We start from the raw sequence: 10,712 nt of genomic DNA on the forward strand, positions 1-10,712 counted from the left end.
TTGATAAAGTTTTATCAAAGCATCTCGTATCAGAAATCTAAACTTTGGTAAGAAAGTCAATAAAGTATTGATTTCTAGAAGTCCAGATGATTTCTGAGTACATGTCAAAGCTAGTGGGAGCATAAGTGTTATGCTAATAATCATCATGTTAGTGGGAGCATGACAATTATTGTTAGTGTTGCAAGTTAGCAATGTTAATTATAGAAAACAAAAGTTTCAATTCGTGAGGCTGCAGGGATTGAAAAATTTGTTTTGCTATAATTAAGGGAGAGGATATACTTCATTTCAGTTCTAAAGGCTTAGATTGAGACCTTAATCATCTTTAGTCAAGAATATATATATGAATTTCTTGTTGGATTGGTTCAACTTAAGGAAATTCTATATATTGCGTTCTCAAAAATTCGATTATGATTACGACATCCCTCTTCATAGTCAAATTTTGAAAACATGGCAAATAAAAATATTGTAGCAAAAGACTGGTCTAGAATCATGTATTTATGTGAGACATCATGAATCGTGTACCATTTGCTTTGGGTACAGGATCGATTGCATGTGCTATAATATTTGTCATTTCTAAATTTTTCCAAATGCCCAGAGGCATTAAGAAGGGAAAAGGTCTAGAATTGGATATGACTAAAATGATTAAGCAATTGTCGAGGACAATCTGAGGTTTACCAAAGATTGGTTGCTCAGGGACAGTTGGAAGTATAGTGCTAATTTTGGAAGGACCATATTGACATATTCTGAAAAGAGGCATCTCTTATTCAGAAGTGATAGTCAAAATGAGAATATGGAGTTGTCTCCATAGGTGGAATTTATCTGTGTAAGATTAGAAAACTTAATGCAAGAAGCATGTCCAAAGCAATGTACTTTGAATATGAGACTTAGTTTCCATGGAGTTGATCTCCATTGGAATACCTTATAATGACTGTTGACAAGTCTTTGTGACTTTGTACATATTCATTACAGGAGGGTCAGTGCATATAAGTTTAAAATCTAAACAGATTTCGATAAATGATAGGAATTTGAAATTCTCACATTTTTCGATAAGGATTTGGGAGTGTGAAATTAGAATCATTGAAATTATGTTCAATTGGTTTATTTCACAAAGTAAGGATCATAAACAAAGATAGAGTGCATACTTGGTGTATGGCAAAGCTATTGTTTAAGAAAAACATAGTGTACATGCTTGGAGCATGGGACAACTAGTGTTTTTAATTCAAGTATAAAGTTGATAAAACGGAAACAATGAATAATGAGTAATCAGTATGGTGATAAATAAAAGTGTTTATTTATATTAATAGGGTTTGATACCATATTTGATTCATTTATTCTTGTGTTTCACTTTGCATGTTTTGACTTCCAGAATAACTAAGTCGCTCTTCCTGAATGATTAAGTTATTCAAACCATCCACAGTCGGTCATATGTTGGAAGTAGATATGAATCAAGACTGTCATGGGTTGGTTTGTAGAGGTCCAAGTTGGTGGACAAAGTGGTACTACAACACTCATGAGTGCTCATAAGTTCTGAGTATTGGATTCAACCCGCGCTCATTTGAATCACTTCATGGATTTTATCACGAGTGATCATGAGACGATAATATCTTATATTCTTCAAACCTAGAGATATGAGTTGTTACTATGAGTTGGTTATACATTGATTGCACGAAAACGCATTTGGTAACTCGATGTTATAAAACGTGCCTTTGTGTATGATTCAACAAGTAGTAGAACAAGCCATATGAGTCGAAGTTTATCCATTCTTTTTACCTTCGGGATAAAAGCGATATCTGTGGGCCCCTCGATGATTTAGCGATGACACATGTGAGTGCTTGGCCAAGCCAGGACTGATTTGATTTGTTCAATCAGTCCGTCATCATAAATCGAAAATCGGGAAACAACAAATGGACAGAGAGAATGATTATAATCCATGTCTCAGTCCATATGATATCTAGAATGGAGGAATATATGATCCCTTATCTAATGGACAAGTCATTGACAAGGTCAGAGTTCGACAGCGGCTTTAAGAGCTACGATTGCCAGTTAGGTTTTGAAGTCATACTCAATAATAGTTTTAGACTTATCCAAGTGGGAGACTGTTGGATTAATGTCTAAGTCCATAACTATATTTGGTATGTACTTGACCCGACCCGGCATGGTCCATTTGGGTTGCACTTCACCGGCACAATTTATATGGATAGTCTTTTGAGAATAGTATATTTATGATTTATATTAATATATTATAAGTTCTAATATATTAATATGGAATCATATTATTTAATTAGAATTGATCAAGAATTAATTTAGAATTAATTAAGTGATCAAAAAGAACTAATTAAATATGGACTCTTATATATATGGAATGGGCCAAGTTCATTTAGGTTGGGCTAAGCTTTCATGGATGGTCCATGGAGCTTTTAACCCATGGATCCTATGTAAATGAAAGGTCATGGGTATTAGGGTTTACATGGATGTAACCCTAATCCTCCATAATATATAAAGGGGTCCTTGGCTCACAAAATTGGCACAAGTGTGTGAAAATAAGAGTGTGCCGATTTTAGTGTGCATACATATTCTCTCAAGTTCTTCCAAGGTGTTTTGGTGATTTGTGATTCCATTTGAGGCTTCCACACTATTGGGGCTAAGCTCTTAAAGCTTGAAGACATCAAGCTACATCAAAAGGTATGTCATCTAACTAGAACTTTGTAGTATAGGTGCTTCATAATATGCTAGTTAGGATGAAACCTTGGAATAGTTCATATTTGCATGTATAATAGAGAAAACATAGATCCAAGGTTTATAGGGTTGCATGTACACCATAGGAGTGTTAGAATGCTCAAAACCCAACAGTGTAGAGGCTGGCAAGTTGAGAATTTCTTAGAGGGCCTAGGAAATGTCATAGCAGGATATGTATGCTACTTAGCATAGGAATTGTGTGTATGACCTTATTGGGGTGACTCAGAAGATTCGGGATGGTTCTAGAGGAATGTACGGATACCTGTGGAAGGTAGTATTAGGCCCGTACTACTGAAAGTGCATGATCTTTAGTCGAGTCTAGGACGGTCTCGGGGATTCTAAGGAGCCTGAAGAATGGGAGTTCTCTCGAGTTATTATGATTATTTGTATGTTTTTATTTTAGTATGGTGACCACTCAAGGAGGAGATTCTGGTTCCTGTTCTGGCTCTGGTCTAGAACCGATTGATGAGAGATTGCACATGTTCATCACATTGGAGATCACTCGCGGTATTATGGAGGTCACCCCTGTGATTTTCGGTATCATCAAGGAGGGGATTACGGAGCTTCTGGATGAGTGAATCGGGGACTTCTGGGCCGAGATCACGACATTAAAATTCGAAGAACAGACTCCCTTTTCTCTGGAATTCAAGGCCTGTAGAGCACCAGAGTTATTTAGGGCTAATGACCCCATTGCTAGCCGCCGATGGATCGCTGACATGGAAAATGCTCAGCGAACTAGCTTCTGCCCTATGGGGGTGAAAGTGGGATTTGTATCCTGCCTTCCGAGGGACCGAGCCCGCGATTGGTGGGAGGAGGTCAGTCATCTATTGGGATCTACAGTTGTGGTGGCCATGAATTGGGAGGAGTTTGTGAGAAGGTTCCAAGACAAGTTTGCATTGGTGATTGAGGTGCAACAGCTGGCGAGGGAGTTTCAGGACCTTCAGTAGACCATGAAGATTGTGGCGGAGATCACCGTCAAATTTCGGGAGATATCCCTTTTGGTGCCACAATATGCAGCTGACGAGGAGAGAAAGAAGACGAGTTATGAAGACTTGTTGAGAGATGATATTAGAGAGTTTGTGAGCTTGTCGGGGTGCAAAAACATGAATGATATGATTGTTTTAGCACATGAGAGGGAGATTGAACTGGAGCTTTGTGCGAATCGCAACTAGGAGCGGGTGCAAACAGCAGTGGGCAGAAGAAAAGGCCCACAGTATTTGATTCACATCCTAGAGTCCAGTAGAGCCGGAGCCTTTGTGGCAAGTACGACAAGCTGCATTGTGGGCATGTCGAGTTAGTAATTTAGGATGCTACAGGTGCAGCAAGACTGGTCACATGAGCAGGGATTGTTCCCAGAATTCAGGTCTGATTTTCTTCCATTGCAACCAGACAGGCCACTAGAAGGTTAAATTCCCTACATTGATAGGAGGAGCTGTATTGATTCTTGCACCAGCCACCTTAAGGATTACCTATGGCCGCCAGGGAAATGCGGAGGCACCTGTGGTGAAGAACATGGCGTTCCGGTTGACTACCGATGAGGCTCGAGCAGCATCGGATGTGGTTACCAATATGTATCTTTTTCATATCTTTTATTGCTTTCCTTATTTAGGCTTATGTTTTATCTGATCATGTATATGTACTTTCTTAGTCAACAGTATGATTGCTCATGTTCTGTTCGATTCGGGTGCTCCCTTGATATTTTGTATCTCTTGTGCTTAACAAGTAGTTTAGTGATACTCCCGATATTATAGATTATCCATTAGAGGTAGATATTACAGATGGTCATTTTATGAGTGCTTCGAGGGTTCATCGAGGATATGTTCTAAACATGTTTAACGAGATATATTATATTGATTTGGTTCCGATTCCTCTGCGAGGGTTTGAAGGTTATCATAGGGATGGACTAGTTGGGTCCCAATGGGGCCATGATTGATTGTGAGAACCAGTTAGTGAGAGTTCAAACCCCAAGCGAGGGAGAACTGATTATTCATGGTGATGGTGCTCAACGCAGACCGATTCTTTATTCATCCACGAGGGCTAGGAGATATCTTCAGTAGGGTTGTTATGTACTTTTAGCCTATGTGGCGAATACTCGAGTTGGGGGCACAGTGACTGTGAGTGATGCGTAATTGTTCAAGATTTTCCCGATGTGTTTCCTAAGGATTTACCTGGAGTGTCTCCTGAGAGGCTGGTTGAGTTCCAGATTGATTTGGTTTCCGGTGCGACTCTGATAGCCAAAAAACCATATCAATTAGCACCGTCGGAGATGCATGAGTTGTCTATGCAACTTTAGGAGATGCTAGACAAGGGGATTATCAGACGGAGTAGTTCACCGTGGGGAGCACCAAACCTGTTCGTGAAAAAAAGAATGACCGTTCGCACATGATGTGTATTGAGTACCAGGAGTTTAATAAGCAAATAGTGAAGAACCGTTACCCACTCCCAAGGATTGATGACTTATTTGAATAGCTTCTGGGTGCATCCACGTTCTTTAATATTGATTTGTGGTCCAGTTATGATTAGATGAGGTTCAGAGAGGAGGATATACAGAATACGACCTTCAAAACACGTTATGGTCATTAGGAGTTTATGGTGATGCTATTCGGGCTCACCAATGCAACAACAACGTTCATGGATCTCATGAATCGAGTATACAGACTAATGATGGATCGGTCGGTGGTTATGTTTATCGATGATATTCTGGTCTACTCCAAGACCAAAGAGTAGCATGATGATAATTTGTGAGAGGTTTTGGAGACCTTGAGGACGGAGAGGCTATATGCCAAATTCTCGAAATACGAGTTCTGATTGTGCGAGGTGTAGTTATTGGGGCATATCGTCAACCTTAAGGGTATATAATGTATAACCAAAGGCTTGTAAGATTTAAACTTTAGTCCATGAACATGTAACTTCTCATAGTATCTTGTTGGTTTTCGTGTTGGAACATGAGGAGTATAACGATTTTGAAAACGATTTTGGTAACCAACATTATTTCTTTGAAAAACCTTTTAAGAGTTCAAGAATTGATTTGGATGAGATACTTGATAATAATTCTTTTGTTCATTTGACCGAAAATCACTTTATGGAAAACTGTGTGTTGAAAACCTTTGATTGGATGAATTCTTATGAAAATTCTTTGATGATTTATTTGGCACATAATTCTCATGATAAGATGTTTGAACATTAGAATTTGAAGTTGATTTTGAAACATGCTCCTTGTTTTTAAAAGGATCTTTTTGAGATGTTTGAGGAGAAGAATTCTTTGAAGCTTTTGTGGGATTTGGTTTATTTACTCGTTTCATGTCAAAAGAAGTCTTGTGACAACCCGATATTTCGAGTCAATGTAATGTTCAAAAAGTCAAATATTATAAACTATTTTGAATCAATAAAAATAGCGTCAAAAATGAAGTGTTCTAAAGTCTCAATTGGGATACAGAAAGTGTTAGATATCATGTCAAGGTTTCCAGAAATATAAAGAACACTCAAATCCGAGTTATAACGAAGAAGTTATGACCAATCGAAAATCCGCGACACAACCGGTAAAACACTGTTAAGCGTAAAAAGTGAAATTTCAATAAAATACTTTTTAGCCTTAGGAATCTAAACGAAAGTCGTAGATTATGTTAAACCGTGAGCGTGTATAAAGAGAACGCCCAAATCTGACTTCGTATGAGGAAGTTATGATTTTTCGAAGTTTCGGATGTAGCAGTAGACAGCTAAAAACTCGAGATAAAAATCGAACGATTTTTAGCCGACATAACCGAAAAGGGAATTGAAGGTCTCGACAATAGTAGTACATCGGTAAAAAGAAAGAGGAAAACGGACATCAGATGAAGAAGTTATGAATTTTTAACAGATTTTTCCTGTTCCTGGCCTATTAAAAGATATATAATTAAAAATAAATTCAAAATTTTCTGATGAAGTCTAAATGAAAGTTGTAGATTATATTCTCACCTACGCGTGGATATAAAGAACGTAAAAAACGGAGCTCGTATGCGAAAGTTACGCATTTTTGAAGTTTTGGGCACACTTCGAGGCTTATCCGAAGGGTTACGCCCAACGTACTTCGGAGTACGCCCAGCGTACCTAATGCAAGGCCTCGGATCAGCCACATCGCCCCTATGCCTCTACTACCGTCCCATCCGAAGACCGGCGACTGGAGACGTCATCGCTGACGTACGCCCCACGTACGAGGGTAAGCCCAGCGTACGAGGTACGCCCCGCGTACTTCGGAGTACGCCCAGCGTACGAAGCCTGGCAGCCCTCCTATAAATAGCATGCGAGACTTCCGACTTTTACTTGCTCATTCCTCTTCTTCTCTCCCTAATTTCATACTTCTACTATCCCGAGACTACCCCAACGCCCCGGTTCCGTATCCAAGTCCCGACGAAGGTCCGAGGCTCCGAGATTTTCGAAAAATTCACCACTTTCCGGTCGAAGTGCCGCCCGAGAAAATCATGTTTTTCTTCAAATCATCACACTTTCCAGGTGAGTTCATACCCCTACATTTTCACGTCTTTTTCATGTTTTAGGGGGGGGGGGGGGGGAATACAAGTGAGACACGAGAAAAACTTATGTTAAAATACGGTTTCAAATACTTTACCTACATTTTGTTTATAAATGTTAAACAACATTAATACCAACGTTACACTTTACATGCAAAGTTGACATTAAATCGAGTTTTTATCACCAAATGGAACACACTTTTGAAAAACTATAATAGGTATAGTTTACGAGTTATTCATGACATCCTTACATAAACACTGTAAAAAAAAGGAATTTCTTTCACTTACAAGAAATGTGGACTTTTCATTCCGTAAATCTATTGATACTAAGTTTTGTGAGACATCCTTCTTCACCGTACTCTCAAGTACGCATTTCAAGTCCTGTATTATAAACCATAATCTCTTGTAGGTAGAGCGTGATACTTGTGTATAGATCTATACGGGATTGACAATCCCGCACCTAAACTGTTAGCTACAGTTAGACCGGCAGGTCTGGGGTGACAAACGTCATAACACTGCAACGCCTGAAGAACGTTGTTACAGGCAGTCTGGGTCAATAGCATGGTTATAAAACTCACATGGAATATCAAAATATTTTTGATTTACGAGACTCTTAAATGCATTCAGTAATTACATTATTTGTGTATAAATCCACTTTCACCATTTTAGCATGAAAGATACTATTACATTCCAGCCTTTGGAACTTTTTCAAACTATCACACATACATAGAAAATATTGGATTTTCTGGAAAACACGTTCAGTTATTTTTACCGAAAGGCATACAAATTTTAGTACAAAAACGCTTATGAACTCACCAACTTAATTGTTGACACTTTTTAAAAACTACTTGTATTTCTCAGGGAATCAGTAATACAGGTAACCATAAGCTTTTGGAGAAGGAACGCTAAGGCGTCTGTTATCAAAACATTTTAAATCATCATATTTGTAATATTCTTTTGAAACATGTATTACTTGCAACAATGTAACTTTTTATTATATTTATGATGGCTGGGTTTACTTTCTTTACAAATATTCAACTGTTATGATACTACGTGAAGTCATCCGCCCCCGAATGTTTCCGCCATTCAGGTTTGGGGGTGTGACAGATTGGTATCAGAACATTGTTTATAGTGAACTAAGTATATCGAACCACATAAGATATACAAACTATAAATGCAAAGGGACTAAAACCCTCTGACAAAACGTTTTCACAAACTATAAGAAAATAAAATGCTATTTTTATAAAAGTATAAGTACATGCATGCATCGGTTTAGTATTATAGCCAACATTTTTACAAAAGTATTAAGGCAAGTTGTGACGTTACGATTAGGCCTCGGGGTATATAATCAGATCGATAATAAATATAGTCTGATCAACTATATTTATCCTAGATGTGACCGACGTATGTCGAGGAATGGTCGTAGTGAGCAACAAGTCAAAAACTTACCAAATAAAATACAAAAAAAAAAAAAATCAAACTTACAAATTTGAAATACTATAGGAGTATTTTGTAAAACTAAAAAAACTGTTATAATCATGCGAACCTCGATATTTAGTTAGAAATAGAAATCGTCAGATAAATAGAATTTATACTTATAAAAAATTACCCTTCTTACTCCCAAGTTTTATATATAATTCTCTTACCTCTATTCTCGACCAGACGAAATGGCAGGATTTCAAATTCCCGGGGATCCCTACTACCCCAACCAGGGTAATGGAGGCTGGATTGAGGAGGACCCAGAGGAACATCCCGAAGAGATTCCCGAGGAAGAGCCAGAAGAGGAATCCGAAGAGGATCCCGAGGAAGACCCAGACGAAGAGTCGGAAGAGGAAGGAGATCGTGGGAGCACTGACTCGGAACCGGAGATCTACAATCCTCCCCGAGAAGCAGCAATTCCCCGGCGGAACTTTCAGGGCCCGACGCCCCGCTGGGCTGTGGACCTGAAACGATGGAGCAGGGAACAAGGACGACGACCACCTTACAGCATGGGACGAGGCTTTTATAACCTCAGCAATGGAGGTTCGGCTGACAGGGCACTCCCTGTCATGGTTCATCGCATTGCCAACCAAGGCGAGCAAACAAGAGTGAATGCCAACCAACTCTTGGATATTGGGGCCACCGCTGCTGTCACTGCGGTACGTCTTCGTCGTCTGGACGAAGAACATGAGCGGACAATAGAGCACACCTTTTCCCTTCAGAAGGACATTACTGCTGCTAGAGCCGAAGTAAGGGAGTTCCGTAAAAGCCAAGACACATTAGAAAGGCGCATCATCGAGGCTGAATGACAAGTAGCCCGAGCTAAGGCTTCCACAACCCCATACCATGGTCCGCAGCGTGTTACCCGCTCGGAGTAGAGCGCGTACTTCTGGCGCTATGTATATACTTATCGACTAAGTGTTGGTGCTACTCTTTCTTTTTAAATGTAAACCCTGACGGATTGTGAGTGCACAATTCGGGGGCCCGAATGCTGTCAAATTTTCCCATTTTCATTGATGTACCCTAGACCCATGTAAGGTCAAATTTTCCTGATCGTTGTATCAAATATTAATATCAATGAAATTGATACGCATTTATTATTTCTTTGAGTATTCCATTAAGTTCTTAAAATACTAAGGAAATCATACACTTATTATTGAAAGTTTCCATTAACTTACAAAAATTCGGTAATGTTCAGAACGCAAAACATATAATGCTAAGACCTTCCATAATCATTTCTGAAGACTTATCAAGAATTCGTATTTTAACTTATGGCAGAATCATGCCGCCAAGAAGGAATCCCTGACGCTTCAATACTACAGGAGCACCAACACCACCTCCACCACCCCTCCATCGATGGATGCTGCTACCTTTCAGGCTACTATAACAGCTGCCGTAACCGCAACAATGGCATAGATGAGTAACAACGGATCAGGAGGAGGAATAAATAGCTCTACTAATGGCCAAAACCAGGGTCGTTCCGGGGAATATACTTACAAGGACTTCTCCAACAGCAAACCCATCCCCTTTAATGGAACCGGGGGAGTAATGGATCTATCCCAATGGATAGAGAAAACGGAAGCCGTGTTCGAGATATGCTCATGCCCCGAAGAGAGCAAAATAAAATTTGGCGCCTGTACTTTCTCCGAACGAGCCCTAACGTGGTGGAATGGCCACGTCAAGTCACTAACTTTGGTGGTGGCAAACTCCATGGGTTGGGAGAAGCTGAAGCAAATGCTACTGCGAGAGTACTGCCCAAGGGGCGAGATCCAGAAGCTTGAACAAGAGCTTTGGGGATTGACTATGGTGGGCTCGGACATCACAACCTATACAAAAAGGTTCGGTGATTTGACAATACTTTGCCTAGGGATGATGACCCTAGAAAGCAAGAAGGTGGAAAGGTATATCTAGGGGCTGTTGCCCCAGCTTCGAGGAAGTGTGCTAGCTTCCAAACCCACGACGTTCGACAGTGCCAAACAACTGGCACAGTCC

Source organism: Lactuca virosa, chromosome 8 (genome assembly GCF_052849685.1).
Source record: "Lactuca virosa cultivar CGN04683 chromosome 8, Lactuca_virosa_CGN04683_v6, whole genome shotgun sequence".
Taxonomy (NCBI): Eukaryota; Viridiplantae; Streptophyta; class Magnoliopsida; order Asterales; family Asteraceae; genus Lactuca; species Lactuca virosa.